Source organism: Triturus cristatus, chromosome 5_2 (assembly GCF_964204655.1).
Source record: "Triturus cristatus chromosome 5_2, aTriCri1.1, whole genome shotgun sequence".
Lineage (NCBI taxonomy): Eukaryota > Metazoa > Chordata > Amphibia > Caudata > Salamandridae > Triturus > Triturus cristatus.
In genome coordinates this window covers 363,645,950-363,664,176 of record NC_140588.1, presented here as the reverse complement: position 1 = coordinate 363,664,176, position 18,227 = coordinate 363,645,950, and the positions used below count along the sequence as shown (strand labels likewise).

The 18,227-nt window shown below is 48.8% G+C and overlaps 1 protein-coding gene across 2 annotated transcripts in view; it reads left to right on the top strand.

Moving 5' to 3' along the window:
• RPP40 (ribonuclease P/MRP subunit p40) overlaps positions 1–18,227 on the top strand; it is a 450,868-nt gene that overhangs the window by 270,461 nt on the left and 162,180 nt on the right. The window lies entirely within an intron of this gene.

Sequence of the window (18,227 nt, the reverse complement as noted above, 5' to 3'; positions counted from 1 at the left end):
TCTCTTCATTCACTTTAGTAGTTTACAGAACTAATAATAAAGAAATAATAGACATCAGTAAATACGTACCATAAAGAAACCCAATAAGCTAACTAAGGGACCTTTTCTAAATAAGAACCCATAAAGAGTTCTATTGGAAAAGAGTGGTAAATGGGAATAGAACTCCTCATGAAGGGTAGTTTGGAAAAGTCAGCCAAGTTTCTCACAATTGCAGTAGTAACTGTTTAAAATGGCGATCTGCGCTGTAGCATCGATCGCAAATTATTAAAGGAATCACCTCACGGTATCTACAGAAAGAAATCAACTCTCCATGAAGATGAGTCATGGGCAGAGAAGAAATCCAGCAGTAAGTCTACTGGTTGCTTAAAGAGAAATAGAGGTGTGTGTCTAACTAGCTAGGAACACTTGTTATTATAACCTTTCAGTACATGTATCAAATCTTGCTGACGCCTTCACTCGATTTCCAATCTGAGCAGCTCGTAAGGTGGTGTTGTAAGTCGTATGATGTATCTTCTTCTGATTCCCACAGTCTGCCCTCTTATCTGGATTGATGCAGTTTTCTAGTGTAATTGTTGCATGAGAGAAGGTACCCATGAGAACCCTCTTACCTAAGCTAAAGATGCATTATGAGTTTCAGGACAGAAACAAAGGGTAGAAAGCAAATATGAAAATATATATCAAGGAAATTCTAAAGCAACATTAATAAGTCTACATCATCATTTATTCTTTACAGTTTCAATGAGTGTTCTTCTTAGTGAAAGTGACCTCACGGGGTGAGAGGAACTAAATGCACATAATATTAAAGTCAGCACATCTCGGAGATGACATCAATGTGAGGCTGTTGCACAGAATACTTTACTATGAGCAAAGGTCGAAATGTAAGCCTCGGGCCTAGTCGCTCCGCAGACTAAAGTATAGCTGCTTGGTGCAAAAATTTTAAAACATGCAATTTTATAAATGAAGCATTTCTAAAAAATGTTATTTATCTGCAATTTGTCACTACAATATATTTCAGTTCTAATTATTTGTATTCCTAAAGGTATTCACACAATTTGTGAGTAATTTCTTTAACTTGCATTTCATTTGCATTTAAACATGTCCTAAAGTGCATTTCTCATCTAATAAGATACGTCAAATTCTAAATATGTGGTCATTTCTCTCACTACTAACACAAACGGAAATACGACTTTCACAAACAACTACACAGTCCCCCTGAGATTAGGGCTCTAGTGTTTCTTTTTTTTTTTAGGTGGTTCTCATTCACTCCTAGCTATAGTGGTTATTGCCCATTCCCTAAATGCAAAATCCAGGATAAGCCCCACTAGTAGTCCGAGTCTTAAGAGTCCGCTCTGTCTCTGGTCTATCCCACGGTGGGGGGGATGAATGGCGGGGTGGGGGGGTTCAATGATCTTGGTGCGAGCCCTTCATTCCGGTGCAGGTACTCTGAGTCCTCACGACGACCTTAGTTCTCCGGTGATGAGTCCAACCAAGTCACATGTCTTGCTGGTTCCGGTGACCCTCTTTGGCATACGGGGTCACTGTAGCCTCACTGTACGTAGGCTCTGGCCCGATCGACACAGTAGAGTCCTCAGTGGCAGCTCCTCCTGGCTGATGGTTATACTGCTTACAACAGTAATCAATCAATCAGGAGTTTGTTGAGCGCGACTACTCACCCGTGAGGGTCTCAAGGATCCATTTCATCAAGGAGGGGTTCTGTCGAAGGCTTTGAGGTTTCTTGCGAAGATGGGGAGCGATGTCTGTCTGAGGTGGAGCGGAAGGGCGTTCCAGGCTTTGACCTCCAGGAAGGAGAAGGAGCGGCCTCCCGAACTGGTCTTTCTGGTGCGGGGGACCACGGCGTAGGAGAGCTGGGCTGATCGTAGGGTCCTTTGGGTGTGTGGAATTTGAGTCCGCTGTTCGGGTATGCTTGTCCGGTGCCGTGGAGGGCCTTGTGTGCATGGGTGAGTATCTTGAAGGTGATTCTCGCCTCGAGGGAGAGCCAGTGGAGTGTGCGCAGGTACTGGGAGATGTGGCAGTGTTTTGGCCGGTTGAGGATCAGTCTTGCGGCGGCGTACTGGATGCTCTGTAGCTTGCGGGTGAGGTTTTTGTTTATTCCGGCGTAGAGTGCGTTGCTGTAGTCGAGTCTGCTGGTGACCAGGGCGTGAGTGACAGTCTTTCTGTGCTCGAGGGGGATCCATTTGAAGGTCTTACGAAGGAGGCGGAGGGTGTGGAAGCAGGAAGACGAGGCGGAGTTGATCTGGCGGTCCATTTTGAGCTCGGAGTCCAGGATGATTCCCAGGTTGCGTGCGTGGTCCATGGGGATTGGCAGGTTTCCGAGGGCGGGGGGCCACCAGGTGTCGCTCCAGGCATCGGGGTTTGGGTCCATGATGAGTACTACTGTTTTGTTGAAGTTTAGTGGTAGGCAGCTGTTTTTTATCCATTTGGCGACGGCTTCCATGCCTTCTCGAAAGCTGTGTCTGGCGGTGTTGGCTTGGTTGGATAGGGAGAGGATGAGTTGGGTGTCGTTTGCGTACGATACAATGTTGAGTCCGTAGGTTTTGACGATGGGGCGAGCAGAGCCATGTAGACATTGAAGAGGGTCGGGCTGAGGGAGGAGCCCCTGGGGGACTCCGCAGGTGGTAGGTGTAGGGTCCGAGAGGAAAGGGGGGAGCCTAACCCGCGGCGTTCTGCTGGAGATGGAAGGAGCGGATCCAGTCGAGGGCCTTGTCCTGGATTCCTGCGTCATGGTGTCTGCGTATTAGGGTGTGGTGAGAGACTGTGTAGAACGCTGCTGAGAGGTCGAGGAGGATGAGGGCTACTGTTTCTCCTTTGTCCAGTAGGGTGTGGATGTCGTCTGTTGCAGCGAGGAGGGCAGTTTCTGTACTGTGTTTTTCTCTGAAGCTGGATTGGGGGGAGTCGAGAATGTTGTGCTCTTCGATGAATGTGGCGAGTTGGCTGTTGATGGCTTTCTCAATGACTTTCGCTGGGAACGGGAGCAGGGAGATGGGTCTGTAGTTTCTGAGGTCAGTGGGGTCCGCGAAGGGTTTCTTCAGGAAGGGGTTGACCTCGGCGTGTTTCCAGTCGTCGGGGAACGAGGCGGTCGCCAGGGAGCGGTTGATGGTGTGGCGAAGCATGGGTGCGATGGTGTCAGCGGCTCTGTTGAAGAGGTGGTCGGGGCAGGGGTCCATGGGGGCCCCTGAGTGGATTGACTTTATTTTCTTCAGTGTGTCTTCGGTGGTGAGGGCTGTCCAGTTGTCAATCGCTGGTTTCCAGGTTTCGGGGGTGGTTGTGAGGGTTCAGTGTGTTGGTTATCTTCATCGAAATTGTCGTAGATGCTCTTGATTTTGTGGTGGAAAAAGGTGCTGAGTTTGTCGCAGAGGTCTTGTGAGGGAGGGATGTCAGTAGACTTGCTTGTGGGTTGGGCGAACTCCTTGATGATGTTGAAGAGTTCCTTGCTGTTGTGTGCGTGGGTGGAGATTCTGTCTTCGATCGCGAGTTGGTGATGGGTGTTGGTGGCGGCTCTGAAGTTGGTGTGGGCTTCTGTGGATTTGGTGTTCCTCCAGGATTTTTCGAGGCGGCGGTAAGTGCGTCTGTACTCTCGAAGTTCGGTGGTAAACCATCTGGCTTACTTGGCACGGGTATTTGTTGGTTTTCTTGAGGGTGGCTATGGTGTTGGCACTGTCCGAGATCCATCTATGCAGGGTTCGGGCTGCGGTGTTGGGGTCGTCGTTTTTCGTGATGTTTGGGGTTGAGTGAGGAGGTGAGCTGGTCGTCGGTGACTTTGGTCCAGTTTCAGCTGGTCTGTGGATGGTGGGTGTTGTGTCGGTCCATGGTAGTTTGGTGGTGTGGCTGAAGGTGATGGAGTTTCCTGTAGTGAAGAGGGGGTCGAGGGTGTGTCCTGCTGAGTGTGTGGGCTCGATCACCATCTGGCGGAGTCCAATGTTTGGAGGTTGTCCAGGAGGGATGCGGTGTTGGGGTCCAGTTGGTTGTCGAGGTGGAAGTTGAGGTCTCCCAGCAGGGTGTAGTTGGTGGATGCGATGGCCTGCGGGGAGATAATGTCCGTGATGGAGTTGGCGAAGGGTCCGCAGGGTTCAGGGAGTTGGTAGATGAGGATTCCTCGGAGGGTGGCGGTGGGGCTGGCCAGTATCTTGAAGTGGAGGTGTTCTATCAGGTCTATGTGCTCGTCGGGGAGGTGGAGAGTGGATTTGTGGACGATGGTGATTCCTCCTCCCGGGCGGGTGTGGCAGTCCTTCCTGGAGATCTTGTATCTTTGGGGGATGGGGATGGTGATGTTCGGTCCCGATGTGGTGTTGGTCCAGGTTTCGGTGAAGAATGCTACGTCCGGGGCGGTGCTGTTGAGGAATTGGACGTTGAGGAGGATGCATTGCAGGGTCTTTGGTTCGGTTGTGTTCTTGTGGGTGGGTTGTGCTGGATCTGTGTTTTTGGCGGTGCTGCAGGTGTGCCTGCAGCGGTGACAGCTGAAGGGTCCGTGGCTGTCGGCTGGTGATGCTAGCTTGCAGTTGTTGTTGCGGCTTGGGTTGAGTGTGTGGAGTGTTGCTGGGTCGTAGCGTTGGTGGGGCGGAGGTCCAGGATTCCTGTCGCGGTAGTGTCGCAGACGTGCTTGCCTTTGGCGCACCTTCAGCGCACCAGTGGTGCGTCCGCTGTGCGGCTGCCATTAAGTAGGGGTCAGGGAGGGCTGGACAGCTGGGAGGCTGGAGCAGGGAGGGGAGCTGGATTGGTTGTGCTGGTCATGCTGGGGGGAGGGGCCACGGGGGCAGCCGCGGCGGGGGAAAAATGGGCGGGAAAGGAGGAGAGTGGGAAAAAAGGGGAAAAAGAGAAGGCAAGCAAAGCACAGGAAATTGCAGAAAGCAGAAAAAAGCAGAAATATAGATTCAGAAAAGAGGGTGAAAAACGAGTGAAAACAAGTGTAAAACCGGAGCGGAAAGCCGGAGACAGAGATCCACTGGACCCCAAGGGATGAGGCGCAGGTGAACCTGCGGGTGGAGGAGGGCCTCGAACACTCACACTAGAGAGTGCCGAGTCTGGGGGAGGCCTCACTCAATGGTGTAGCTGCGAGGTTGGGAGAGCAATTTCACTGACAAAGAGTCAGTGGTCTTGCTTGTGGTACAAATGTTACTGCCCTTACAGCACAGCAGTTTTCTCACAGCGGCCCCTGCTGGCATACGGGGTAGGCGGCCACTCGCTATGCATGGTCTCTGGCCTGATCGGCACAGCAATGCATCACAGTGACCCTTATGCATACGAGGTCACTGACTTCGCCCTGCACAAAAGCATAATTTAGCAGCAGGCATCTTCTCACATCTTGCAAAGGTAGCCAACTCAAAAGGGCACCCCACTAAATGGACCAAAGCTCTCTTCTTCCTCACAGGGCATGCTGGTCTTGGCAAGCAGGCAGACAGGCTAGGTGCACCAGGCTCCAGGGCAGGTGGTCTTTATTTCCTTGGATGAGGTCCTTTCACCCAGCAGAGAAACTGGCAGGCCTTGACCTCCAGTCCTGGTCAAAGGAATAAGTCTAGCTGAGCTTCCCCTCCTCACAGAGCTAGTCTGGCTGCTTGGCAGTTGACAGTTCTTGGGCTCTCAAGCTCCACTCTTGTAGTCCATTTCCAGATACCAAATGTGATTTAGAGTCTGATTCTTTGAAGTTTAAGTTTGGGGTCTGTTTCTTTTGAAGTGCACTCTCCTCTGCCCTTTCTTCCTCTTGAAAGCAGTCTGGCACAATAGGAGCAACTCCAATGCTGACAGACCCACAATACAAGCCATGGTAGTGACTAGAGTCAACACCTGGATGTCAGCCACAGTGATACGTGTGTCAAAAGGTTAGCCCAGGGCCTCAGCCCTACTCTTTATGATTCCCTTATCAGCCCTATCTCCTACCTGAAATGTGCCCAGGTCCATTCTGTGGGACCTCTCAATGAACAAAGAGCGCCCTTTGAAGTTTCAAGGGGAAGCCTCACGCTCCCCTTTCCAGTGTGTCCCACCAAGCTTGCAGGAATGCAGGACCCAGCAGGTAACCATGGGTTTGAAGCGACAACGGGAGAACCAGCGCTTCATGTTTTGTTTTTTTATAAACCGTTTTATTGGGTTTTCAATTTTCAAAAAGCATTACATATGTTTACCATACATAAACACGCACAACATAAAGAGTACATCAATGGTACTGAGGCAGAATTACATGCAATAGTCACGTGCGTTGGGGGAGCGGATCACTCCAGAGGAAAGTGTCCTCCTGTGTGTGTACCCAAGAAAAGCAAAATAGGGGGATAACCAGCTGCTAACTTGGTGTACTGAACCGGAGTGAGTGATGAGGGGGGGAAGGGGAGGGTTGGGCTGGTGCATATTGATGCTTTCTGAGTAGCTGGGGCTACAGGCCTAGGCGAGCGACAGTGCATAGTGACACAGCGAGGGGTTACCGGTGTCTAGTTTACATGTTCGCAGTTAAGGGGACCTCGAAAGAGCAGGCTTACCTCTCCCCCTAGAGAGGGCGCTCAGCGATGCAGCCCGGGTGAACTTTGCGACAGCGGGGATGCAGTGTCATCGTCAATTGTTTGATTAAATTGCAGGAGCAACATGGCCCATTCAGGGGAGATGGGGCGTTGACGCACTCTACGTACCTCCTCGTTATGGAGCGTATCCTTCTCTGCAGTGCCACACTTATATACTCCCTCTATCCAGGCAACTAAAAGGGGGTCCTGTGTGCACCATTGCAGGGTGCTCCTGGCTTGACTAGAAGGAGGGCCAGGGCTGCAAACCATGACTGAACTTTGTGGTGCTTCCTGCGTCGGAACATGTCGGAAGAGCAGGTTTCCCCGGAAGAGATGTCAGGAAGCTCCGTGAACTTGCACAGTGTAGCATGTATGGCACCCCAATAGTGCTGTAAGGCTGGACAGCACCAACACATGTATAGGAACGCTGCTCTAGGGGCCTGGCAACAAGGCTAAGCAAACTGTGACTCCGGCTAGTGGCATTGAAGCTGCGCAGGCATCAGGTAGGCCAGGTGCAAAATAAAAAAATATATATTTTTGAAGTGGGAGTTCCGGGAAACCTTCGGGAATTCTAGAGCGCGCTCCCATTCTTTATCGTGTAGTGGCCTCTCAAACTCCTCCCATTTGTGACACAGCCGAACAAGTTGGGCAGGTGTCAGTTCCCAGATGGCCTTGTATATCCAAGTGATAAGGTGACAGTCGGGGTCCATAGTCAGTACTGTGTGGATCACTGGATGAGTCACATGCTTGCCCCCAGATTCCAGAGATGCCGGCAATAGAGTGCGTGTTGCCTCTGGAGAAGGAATTTCCCTCGAGGGAGTCCTCTCTCTTCTCCCAGCTGATTGAAAGGGAGAAGTTGGCGCTCAGAAGAAAATGACTCCACCTGAAGTTACCGGGCAGTGTAGTAGCCCCCACCTTGGGGTAGGCCAACCAGCGGCAGCAGTGAGGTATAGAGCAGGGCCCCTTGGGACAAGCGATGAATTCGGAGCATCCAGGCCTTCGCTACAGTTACCTGTATTGAATGGGTCAAGGCAGGCCGGGCTCCTGGTAAGAGCAGGTGGAGGATTACCATCAACGTTAAAAGCCCGGTTTCAGAACAAGCCTTCCCAGGTAAAGCGGGGCGGGGGGGCTCAGGGCTGGGAGGATAGACAGAAGATTTCGCCCAATTAATCCTCAGCCCGGTTGCGGCGGCGAAGTCCAAAAGCGTAGCCCGAAGAGGCTGGAGGTCGACCGAGATGTCCCTGAGATAGAGGAGCAGGTCATCTCCGTACAGGGACATACTGTGGGCTTTTCCCACCAGAGTGATGCCCCTGACACGTGCCTACTTTGTGTAGGCCAAGAGCTTGGGCCCCACTCCCATTCGATGAAGCACCGTGAATAAAAAGGGCCAGGACAGGGTTTCGACACCTTCTCCAAGTTCAGGACCAGACAAGCAGCACAAGAAAAAAGATCCCTTACCCGATCCTGGACATGAAAAAGACGGTGAATGTCCTGGAAAGTGCTCCTGTCAGGGACAAAACCGTTCTGGTCGGGGTGCACGGATGCAGGTAGTATTTGGGCATAACGGTCTTCCAAGATATTACCATGGATTTTGTAATCTGCTGCTAGGAGGGCAATCGGCTTATAGGAAACTAGCACGGTTGGGCCCTTATCTGGCTTCAGAATCAAAACCAAGAGATACTCGCGATGGGAATGAGGGGACTCACTGCCCCTCAATGCTTCCTCGTACATTTACACCAGCTTGGGTGCCAGAAGAGCGGAAAAAGTACTGTAATTCTCCAGACCCAGGGTTTTATTGTGCGCTAAGTCCAGGATTGCCTGTTTTACATCAGATGGCGTGATCTCCGCATCTAGGGAGGCCTTCACATGGGGAGGAATCTGGGGCAGTGTGAGGGCAGCGAAGAACTGGTCTATTGATTCTAAGGAATCATCCAAAAGAGCCCTTTACACTTCAGCATAATAGTCGAAGAAGGTTTGCAGGATGTCAGTTTGAGAATGGACCATAACGCCAGAGGGGGTGACCACTTCAGGGATAGGGCATGTGTCCTTGTTGAGGATAAGCCATGCCAGGAGTGCACTCCGCCTGTCCCTCTCCCAGAGCACCCTGGCGGTGTGCACCTTGAAGTTGCATCGTCTAAGATCTGCTAACAGCGCCGAGTAGGCGATCCTTGCCTCCGCCAGCTGGGCTGTAGATGTCGGATTGGCATCCACAACCTCACTGAGGGCATCAAGCTTGCACTCCGCTGCTTGCTCTACGGACTCCCACTTTGTCGGATGCATGCACCCCTAGTGACTAACTTAAAAGCATCACATTCCAGCATACTAGTAGACGCTGTGTTGGAGTTTTCAGAAAAGTAGAAACAGATGCTGGTTTCCTGTTCATGTCGACCACCATATCCTCAAGACAGTCACGTGGCAAACGCCAAGTGGGGACATGGGGTGGGGGACCGCCACTTAAGGGTTATGAGGTGGGCATCGTGTTAAGAGGGACCCGACCTAGGTAATTCGTGCGCTGGACCAGAGGAACGATCGCAGGTGAGCATAAGAAGCGATCAAGGCGCACATAGAGGCTGTGCGGGATAGAGTGAAATGAATATTGTTTAGTCGTGGGGTGGCGGGATCTCCAGACATCAGCAAGCGACCAATGGTTTATCCAAGCACGAAAGAGCTCTGTACGTGGGCGGTGAATGAGGAAGGGGAGGATGGAACCTGTCCAGGGAGAGGTCGAGCACACAATTGTATTCTCCCCCTAATATCCATGGTGATGCTGTGAAAAATACTACCTAGGAGTACTGGTTGACCATCTAGGTGCCCTTCCAAAAGTGCATACCCGTAGGGTCAACTACCCTACAGGTTTCCTGAAAGGGGATGCCAGGCCGAAGCCATATCATTGCCCCCGTGCAAATGCTGTGTAGGTAGTGGCTCAAAAGGTACCCCGCAACCGCTTGCACAGACAGTCTAGCTCTCCAGCAGTACAGTGTGTCTCTTGTAAGAGGACTATCTGTGCCTGTTGACGCTTAATGTAGGAGTATACTACGTAACACTTGCAGGCAGTGTGGCTCCTCCTATATTCAGAGTGAGCAGATAGGTGTCAGCAATAGGCGTCCTGGTGAGATAAAAGTGATGCAATGAAGAAATGTGGGGAGGGGAATGTGCCTACGGGCCTGCCCTTGCCGAGAAAACAACCACCCCCTAAGCTTTCCGCCTGCCACAGTGCTGCAACTAGAAAGAAGGAAGGGACCAGGAGGTGGGGTGATAACTAGGGAGGGACTTATTCCCAATACTGGGGACCTACCATAACTGACAGTACGTCCAAACAAAACATGGTGCAAGCGCTCTAGTGCATCACGGGGCGAGCTAAGTATGTAGTCCATGAGGAGCTGGGAAGTTTAGAGGGGCAGCAGAGCAACAGAAAAATGCAATGCCAGTGCCGCGTTGATACTCAAGCTGCAGTATGTACAAAAGTGAAGGAGGGACAGAAGATCAAGCAAAGGACATTTAGATGAGTGTCAGCTGTTTGAGGAGTCATGATGGGCGGTGTATTTGACTCGTCCAAGAGGTGCCCGAGTCACAGGGATCCTCCTTGAAGGTGAAAATGTGGGGGGCTCTTTCGTGGTCCGAGGCTGCAGAAGTAGGTCTCAAATCTGCCACAGCCTACAGGGCCTTCCTGCACTCAGCAATAATATGCTCCAAATTAGGAGAGGCGGACATGGAACCCTGGGGCAGGGACCTCGAGCGTCCCCTTCTTGAGACGTTGCTTATTTTGGGGTCCTCGTTCTCGCAGGATATGACCAGCATCCAAGAACCTAAATCCATTTGAGTGCTGATCAGTCCAGTTCAACGCCTCAACAGGGTCATTGAAAAAGGAGGTGGTGCTATTATGAATGATCTTGAGGAACGTTGGAAATAGCAGTGAGTATTGTATCCTCTGCTGGCAAGGACGACGTTTTGCTTCCAAGAAGGCCGAGCGCTGTTGCTGCACGGCATGTGTGTAGGTGGGGAACAGCATAACGTGCCTGTCCTCCACTTGAAGAGGTCCACTCTGTCTGACAGCACACCGCTTCCCTATCTTTGAAGTCAAGAAATGTTGCCAGTAATGGCCGAGGGGGAAAGCCTGGAGGTGGGCAACGTGCCGGGACGGGGTGTGCCCTCTCAAGGAAGAAAAACGCGAGGTCTGAGGCTGGGGCGAAGGACCTGAACCAGGGCTCCGGGTAAGAGATGAGGTCCAAACCTTCAGCCCCCTCCGGCAGTCCCAAAATCTGAACATTGCTCCTCCGGGATTGGCCTTCAAGTCATCTGCCCGGCATTCCAACTGTGTTACGCAACTCTGGAGATCACTCGGGTCCGCCTGATGGTCTTGTGTGAGTGGTTGTAAAGCAGAGAGGATTTTCTCACCATCTCTAACACTGTCTGCAAGCTTTCGGTGATCATCTCGGTGATGGTTAAGGTCCGTAGCTAGGGCCCCAAATCTGTCCTCCATGGTGACCCTGGAGTGCTCTATAGCAGCCAACACTTTGTCCAGTTTGTCAGACATGGTAAGAGCGACCATGGCATCTTCTTCCCCCTGCGGGGGAACAGAAGCCGGAGAAAACTGCAGCAGAGGAGCCGGCGCCTGGGGTCCAGTGTTAAATGGAGCCTCCCCATAGTTTAGGGGGATGATGAACTCTGATTGTCGGGCCTGCTCGCGGAGCTCTAGGCAGACACGTCAGCCATCTTGGCTTGGCTTGGCTCAGCCACGCCCCTCATGGTTATCTATATACGTCCCTATTGTCACCCCAGGTTTAAGTTGTATACAAAGGTTTGGTGAGGTACATAATCCAGGAACATTGACTGCATGACCCTCATAACAATTTGTTATTCTAAAGGAGAGCTTCAACCACATTCGGGTCGGTGAGCTCTCTCTTTACCATAGCTGTTGGTTCACTTGGAGGTCGACATCTTCTACCGTTGGCTGCTACCTTTTACTTGGGGAATGTCGCCAATGCAAATCTATCTTTCTCTTTGATGAAAAATGTGCTGCTGTTGAAGAATAAAGGCCCTCAGGTGCTGAGATCAATCTTTTGGTTCTAACATCTTGCGCATTCTGCAGGGGTTACCTGTGATTATTACCTTATTCAGATTGCCTTTCATATTGATCAAAGTTTTTGCTGACTTGGTGTGTGTGTTAGCGAGTTCTGAATACAAGGCGCATCCAGTAAATGGTGTCACAATATGTCTCAAACCCCATACGACATCATCAAAGAAAGGAATATTCTTTTATGCTAATTGTTAGAGATGCATGACGAGTTAAAGTGAACTGCTTTCTTTTCACCAGTTGGCCCTTTTAAGATCTTAGTAGCCGAGAGCCGTTTCATTTACCAAGGCCCAGGATACTTTTCCCAACAGTGGGAGGATTTGCATTACATAGATTTATTTGACATACTCTGTTTCTGCCCAGATTTATTTGACATACTCTGTTTCTGCCCTTGGATGCCATTTGGGCTCCCATTAATCTTTTGCTTTGTCGTCAACTTCGTTTTCCTTTTGCCCTTTTGCTTTTGATGTTCTGATTGTTGTTGTCATCACTTATCAAATGTAACCTGTATTTTATTTTTAGTAGTTATTCGGGTTCACTCCACACCAGTGGTGATGGAGTAGATTTAAAAGAAAGCAAATCATGAACAAAATAGGTTCTCTCTTTTATCCAAGTGCTGATTTAGGTTATACTGGAAACTCCTGATTTTTAGTTTTTCATATTTAACTTTCTGTTCAATCACTGAGATCATAAAAGTACATACTTTACATGTAAAAGAAAACATATTATTAAAAACAACAATGGTCAAATAGGTAAAAATACAATATTACATAACACAGAATTCTAAATCGCAGTTATGACATAATAAAAAGGCAGGGCATCCAGCGACACGAGAAAGCAGTACACAGAATAATAAGCTTCTTTCAAATTCTTATACCTTACTAATAGTAGATAAACAGATCACAATTCTTATTTGAAATAAAGTAACCAGTGCAGTGTCGAGTTTTCTAACATTAAGAGCCATATTAAAACATCTCTTCTTAATTCCCAAAATAGTTAAAATTGCAAACAATAAACGCAAACACTAAAGTCGTTCCCTAAGAAGAGTTAAAACGTGTAGTGCAGACATACATGTTAAATTAATTTTGATCTGGTGTGTTTGCGGCTTTATGGGAGCACCTTGCACCTCTTGCTGCTCTGAAAAGACATTAACATATTGGCCACAGAAAAAACAGGAACTCAACCACTTACCTCACTAGACGTTTAGTCCGCCTTAACCATAGTGCAATTGGGTATCTTGCCAAATCAAACACAAGTACTCTGCTTGTGTTGGTTTGAAAGATTCTAGGAGCATCTAAATACATCCTGGTGCCCAGGTTCTTACAGAGGGTCACAATCCACTTTAACAAGAGCTTGTAATAGCAAAGGACAGAAGAATAACATGTGCTTCAATGATTCCACAACTCCATTGCATGCTGGGCACCGGTCATTCACCTCACCCACTTCGTACCATTTAGAGTTAAATGCTTTAATGGGGAGGGTACCATATTTAAATTGAAGATACAGCTTATGAGCTAGGGGTGGAGTGTTTCGTCAGTGGTTGCCCCGTAGTGCACACAGTGTTTTGCATCAATTAAATTTAGCGTTAGTCTTCCTTTCCACTGTGTCACAATTTCAACAGCTACAACTCCCAATAGAGTCCTTTGATTCTACCTGAAATTAACAGGCACATTGTCTCTAGGGAGGACCAGTAGTTGACCAGCCCTAGTTTCTGCAGTAGTGACAGAACCAGGGCATCTTCTCTACACACTGGGGGGTCATGAGGTCACTTAAGCCTTCCTGGTACGATTCTAGGGCTGAGGTAGTCCAGAGCCGATGCCAGAAAGTGAGAAGTCTGCATTCTATTTTGTGCTAAATCCTTCTCTGTGCAAGGTCTAAATATACCGGTGTGAGGAGAGTGCTTGGGGGAAGGGTAAGTATTGATCTCAAAAACCTATGTTCCAGAATGTCTAAACTGTTGATATTTGAACTACCCCATAGTTCCGCGCTATACATTGTAAATTCCAAGGGCTGGGGCTACCCTTCTAGACACAGTACTATGAAGAATTTTGGCTATATTAGCTATCTGCTGGATGAGGGACAAGTGGGCTTTCTCCAGCTGAGGGGCCCAACTCAAGTTGGGTGTATGCCTGAGACCCAGGTAATATAAGTCCACTACCTGGTCTAAAGGGGTATTGCCCACTAGCAGACGTCTGTTGCAGCGGCTCACCTTGCGATTAGAAAAAAAACATACACTTGGTCTTGGAGCCATTAAGTTCCAAGCTAGCTCATCGCAGAAGGAATTAATGAGGTCGAGTAGAAGCTAGAGCTCCTACGATGACTTTGAAATCAACAGTGTATCGTCTGCAAAGAGGAGGGCCAGGATCATCATCCTCCCAAGTTTGGGCACGTCATACCCACCCCTGCTTAAGTGCTCTATCACCACATCAATAGAGAGGGGGAACAGTGTGGGGGCGAGGACACATCCCTGCCTGACACCATGGTCTACCTTGAGGGGTTTGGTCCCCTGCCCATCCTCTACCCATCTTATTTGGGGTCATATTATCAGCATGCATTCTTACCAAGATGTTCATTAGTGGAGCAGGGATGCCAATTCTCTCTAAAACCTTCCAGAGCTTCATCTTGGGAACCCGATTGAAGGCCGTTTGTAAATCAACAAAGGCAACACATACCTTGCCCTTGTTGATTAACACCTCCCTCCAATACGTACAAGAACACCTAAACACCTGATCTAGAGTGCTAATGTTGGCTCTAAAGCCTACCTGCAAATAAGGCAGGACACCCTCTTCTGAGATCCAACCCTGCAGATGTACCAGCACTTGCTTGTAAAAGATTTTTTGTATGGAGTTGATCACGCTAATGGGTCTATAGTTCCCAGGGTTTTGCCTGGTGTCTCTTTTTATAAATAGGAAGGATCTCTGCTCGGTTCCATGAGGAGGGAATATCCGATCTTAAAGGATGGCGTTGGTTAGTTAGGATATTTATGTATGGGCCCCATACTCCTGGGTACACTTTGTACAGGTCATTGGGAAGCCAGTCTGGACCCGGGATATGGGCAGGAACACAGGAATCGATCACAGCCAAGGTCTTATTTGATGAGAGCGCAAGGGTGCTTAAATCATCTTTGACACCCTTGTCTAGAGACAATCTATCACCCTCCTCACCATTACTCTTATTTATGTACAATTTACTAAAATGGGCCACCCACTTGTTTGAACACAAAAATCCAACTCAGTTTTGGGATCATTAAAGCAGATTTTTGTAGCTCTGCAAAAAGATGTATTATCTTTTACGATCATGGCTTCATGTACAGAAAACCACCGGGAGTTCTCCCACTCCTTTTTGGCTAGATCCAGAACGTACCTATACCCGGCTCTAAACCTTTTTGTATCTATCCAGTAGTTTTTCTTTACTGCAGTTAGGAGCTCACTTTTAGCTAATCTTCATTAGCCATTGTACCAAGAAGTGGACTTAGACCCCTTCTTTCCTTCTCTTGAGGTTTTGCCAAGCAGTTCCCCGACTTTAGAAAAACGAGACTCATGACTTAAGCTCATTGCTATGCTCTACAGGAAGTTGGGACACTCTGGCTTTGGCTGCCTCTAATACTGGAGGATTTTTAAAACCCAATTCCATCTTACAGGCTTCAATGAAATTATTGTTGGTTGGGGAAAGGCCACCCAAATCCGGGTTCCCCGGAGTACTGGTTTAGTAACGGAATTATCTAAAAGTGTCAGTTAGCACGTGATGGTGGCTGTCAGTTCTGTCCACCACCAGCATGTCTAAAACAGCTGGCCACAGCTTCACATCAACCAAGAAATAGTCAGTTCTACTATGGTGGCCCGGCCTATTGAATGTCATTAAACCTTGTCGGTCTGAGGGTTTCCAGACATTTGTAGCTTGTGTGTCAAAATCAAACGTTGGTGCCAATGCCTGGGCTGGGCTGCTTTAGGGGTCCATCTCACACATGGCAAATCTAAATACGTAATGCCTCACTGCTTGTTCCAGTACCCTACTAAGTCAGAAGGAGTGCCTGTTAGGGGCTCAAATGTGATGTTAAAATCTCCAGCCACCTACAGGAGGCCATTCCCCGTGAGCTCAGTAAGGGATTGCTCTAGCAGATTTAATACTCTAGTCTCCACAGTGCAGGTTTCTACTTTATTATAAACATTAACAAAGTTTAAGGACAGCCGTGAATGGAGCTCAAGCCCAACTGCCATAACATCAAGGGAGTCAATAGAGGTTTTCCTGATGGGCTGTTTTGACCCAAATTCCCAGCACCTCGGACGGTCTACCCCTGCCACTCCACATTAATACTATAAGAAGTGAACCCACTCTTGTACAAGCGGGACAGGCACCATGTCTCCTGGAAGAGGCAGATGTCTTGGGAATCCACAAATTTGCCCCATTCCACCTCAGGAAGCAGTTTGGAAATCCCGGTCATGTTCCACAACAGTATTTTGAGCGATGGCAGATGGGGAAAAGTCATGGAGAGGGGATCTACAGTCATTACCTCAGCGCCTGGAATTTTATTTGCATGCACACCCTTTCCACTACTCACAAGAGACCACCCAGGAAACCTTGACTGGCTTGTATATATTGATTTATGGGATCCCCCTCGGCTTCAGAATCGAAAGCCTGATTTGACCGGCCATCTTCAGTAGATTTCTCTTCCCTTACCCAACATTCCTGGGCGTCAAAATTCAGTCAAGGAAGAGCCATAGGGGACCCAATATTTGTGTCTCTCACAGCTTGAGCAGCACCACCTGTGTCTAGACTGACATCAGCTGCCGGGCGTGAGGGATGCAGGCATTCGCTTAGGGTTTAGATTGTGAATCTATGGCTATAGCTATATCAACAATGTTCTTATCAGAGAACCAAACCTTAACCTTGTCATATTGGTCGTCGGGGCTAGAGAGCCTTTCTACACCCACTATGTTGCTTTTAATTATAGAATAGCAATTGCAAACTTATCAGAACCAGTGTGTAACTTTGTTGGTAAGTGATTCATGGCCTTCCCAGGCACCCACTGTCCACTTGGGGATCTGGGTGAGGTTGATTGTGGCCTAATGATACCCTGTCTGCCTGGGAATATAAAACACATCCTTCTAGATTGTGCCATATGGAAACTCTCTAAAGAAGGGCCACATAAGCCCATGGCTCTTGGGCTCCTCTGTAACCTGACTCCCGCCTTTGGGGTCCCACCCCTGGGAAACCAGACTGATGTCCTGTATACCTAGGTTTGTTACTTTGGTGTTGGGCAGTTTGAGAGAATCTGAGGGATAATATTTCCCTGGCGGGAGGGGGGGAGGGATAGAAGCTTTTGGCACGTAGCTCTATGTAGCAAAAGGTTTGGCCCCCATTGTTGCTGCTCAAGTTGTTTCCCACCCTTTCACCACCCGCCAGAACAATACTTTTAACAAGATTGGAGTATTTTATCCCACGTTCCCTCTCCTTAAACTCCCCACTGCCTTCTTCAGGGCCACAACCTTCCCTCTTAGATCCCCAATTACACCCATCAAACATCAAAGAATGTAATAACACTCCAAGCTTGTAGCACTGGTCGCATCAGCACAAGACCCCTTGTTTAAATCAACATGAGGGCAAAGAATCGAGAAGTGTTTTCATCACTCGATTACTGCTTCTTTACATTTAGTCTGGGTCTCCACTATGACAACAGATTTAGGGGGTGCAATACATTCCTCCCCCAAGAACGATCCAACTCACACCTGGGGTTTGTGAAACATTTGGGGGTGCGCAGCTATAGTAAGATTGGTAACATTGCCGCTTTGAGGAGGAGTTTAGGTTAATAATGTTCTCTCATTCGGATAGTACATTTCCAATTCTGTCCATTATGCAGTTGCCGGCTGCCCAGGATAGGGACTTCTTTTTTGCTTTTGAGGATGCTGGGACCCCTTCTGCTGCCTTCCTTTTATCATTTTAGAATCTGAGAAGTAATGGCAAACTCTGGCACTCAAACAATAATACTGGGGTTAGAAAGTAGCAATTACATCAACCTCACCCCGTACAAGAAGGTAACTTCAGAAAAATAGAGGGCCAAGCATGAACTCAACAAAGACTAATCGTCCCTCAATGCCAGGTTTGAGACAGTACACACAAAGAACCACTCCCCCCGTTGTCTCCATTCCCCATTACACAAAAATGGATTGGAAGAGCTGGTAGTCAGTAGCAGAGTTTCCTCCAGTGTCACTAGGTGATGCCCGCCTGATTACTCCTCTTCCAAAGGCCCAAACAGTTTTGATTTAAAAAAAACACTGAATATGTCTGCATTAGAGGAAAAGTACCTTGGTAACAAGGAAGGGATGATCATGGTGCAAGGCAGAGGATGAAGGCCCAAAGTAAGAAAATCAAGGGGGTGGTCCTGCCACTGACGGGCGCAGGACAGGCCCACCCATATGCCCGGGCACGGCCCATGGGATTGCAGAGGTGCTTTTTAGTGAGATGTGGGAGGCCCGCCCCCTTGGCCGGGTGTTTAGGTAGGTGATGGATGGAGTTCCCAAGGGTCATAAGGGTTTTTAGGGTTAGGAGACCCCATGCCTGCTCCTCATTATGTCCCGTGATGAGGAATTGCATAGGCCCTTTTTAGTGCGATGTAGGAGGGCTCACCCCCTTGGCCAGCTGTCTACAGCCACGCC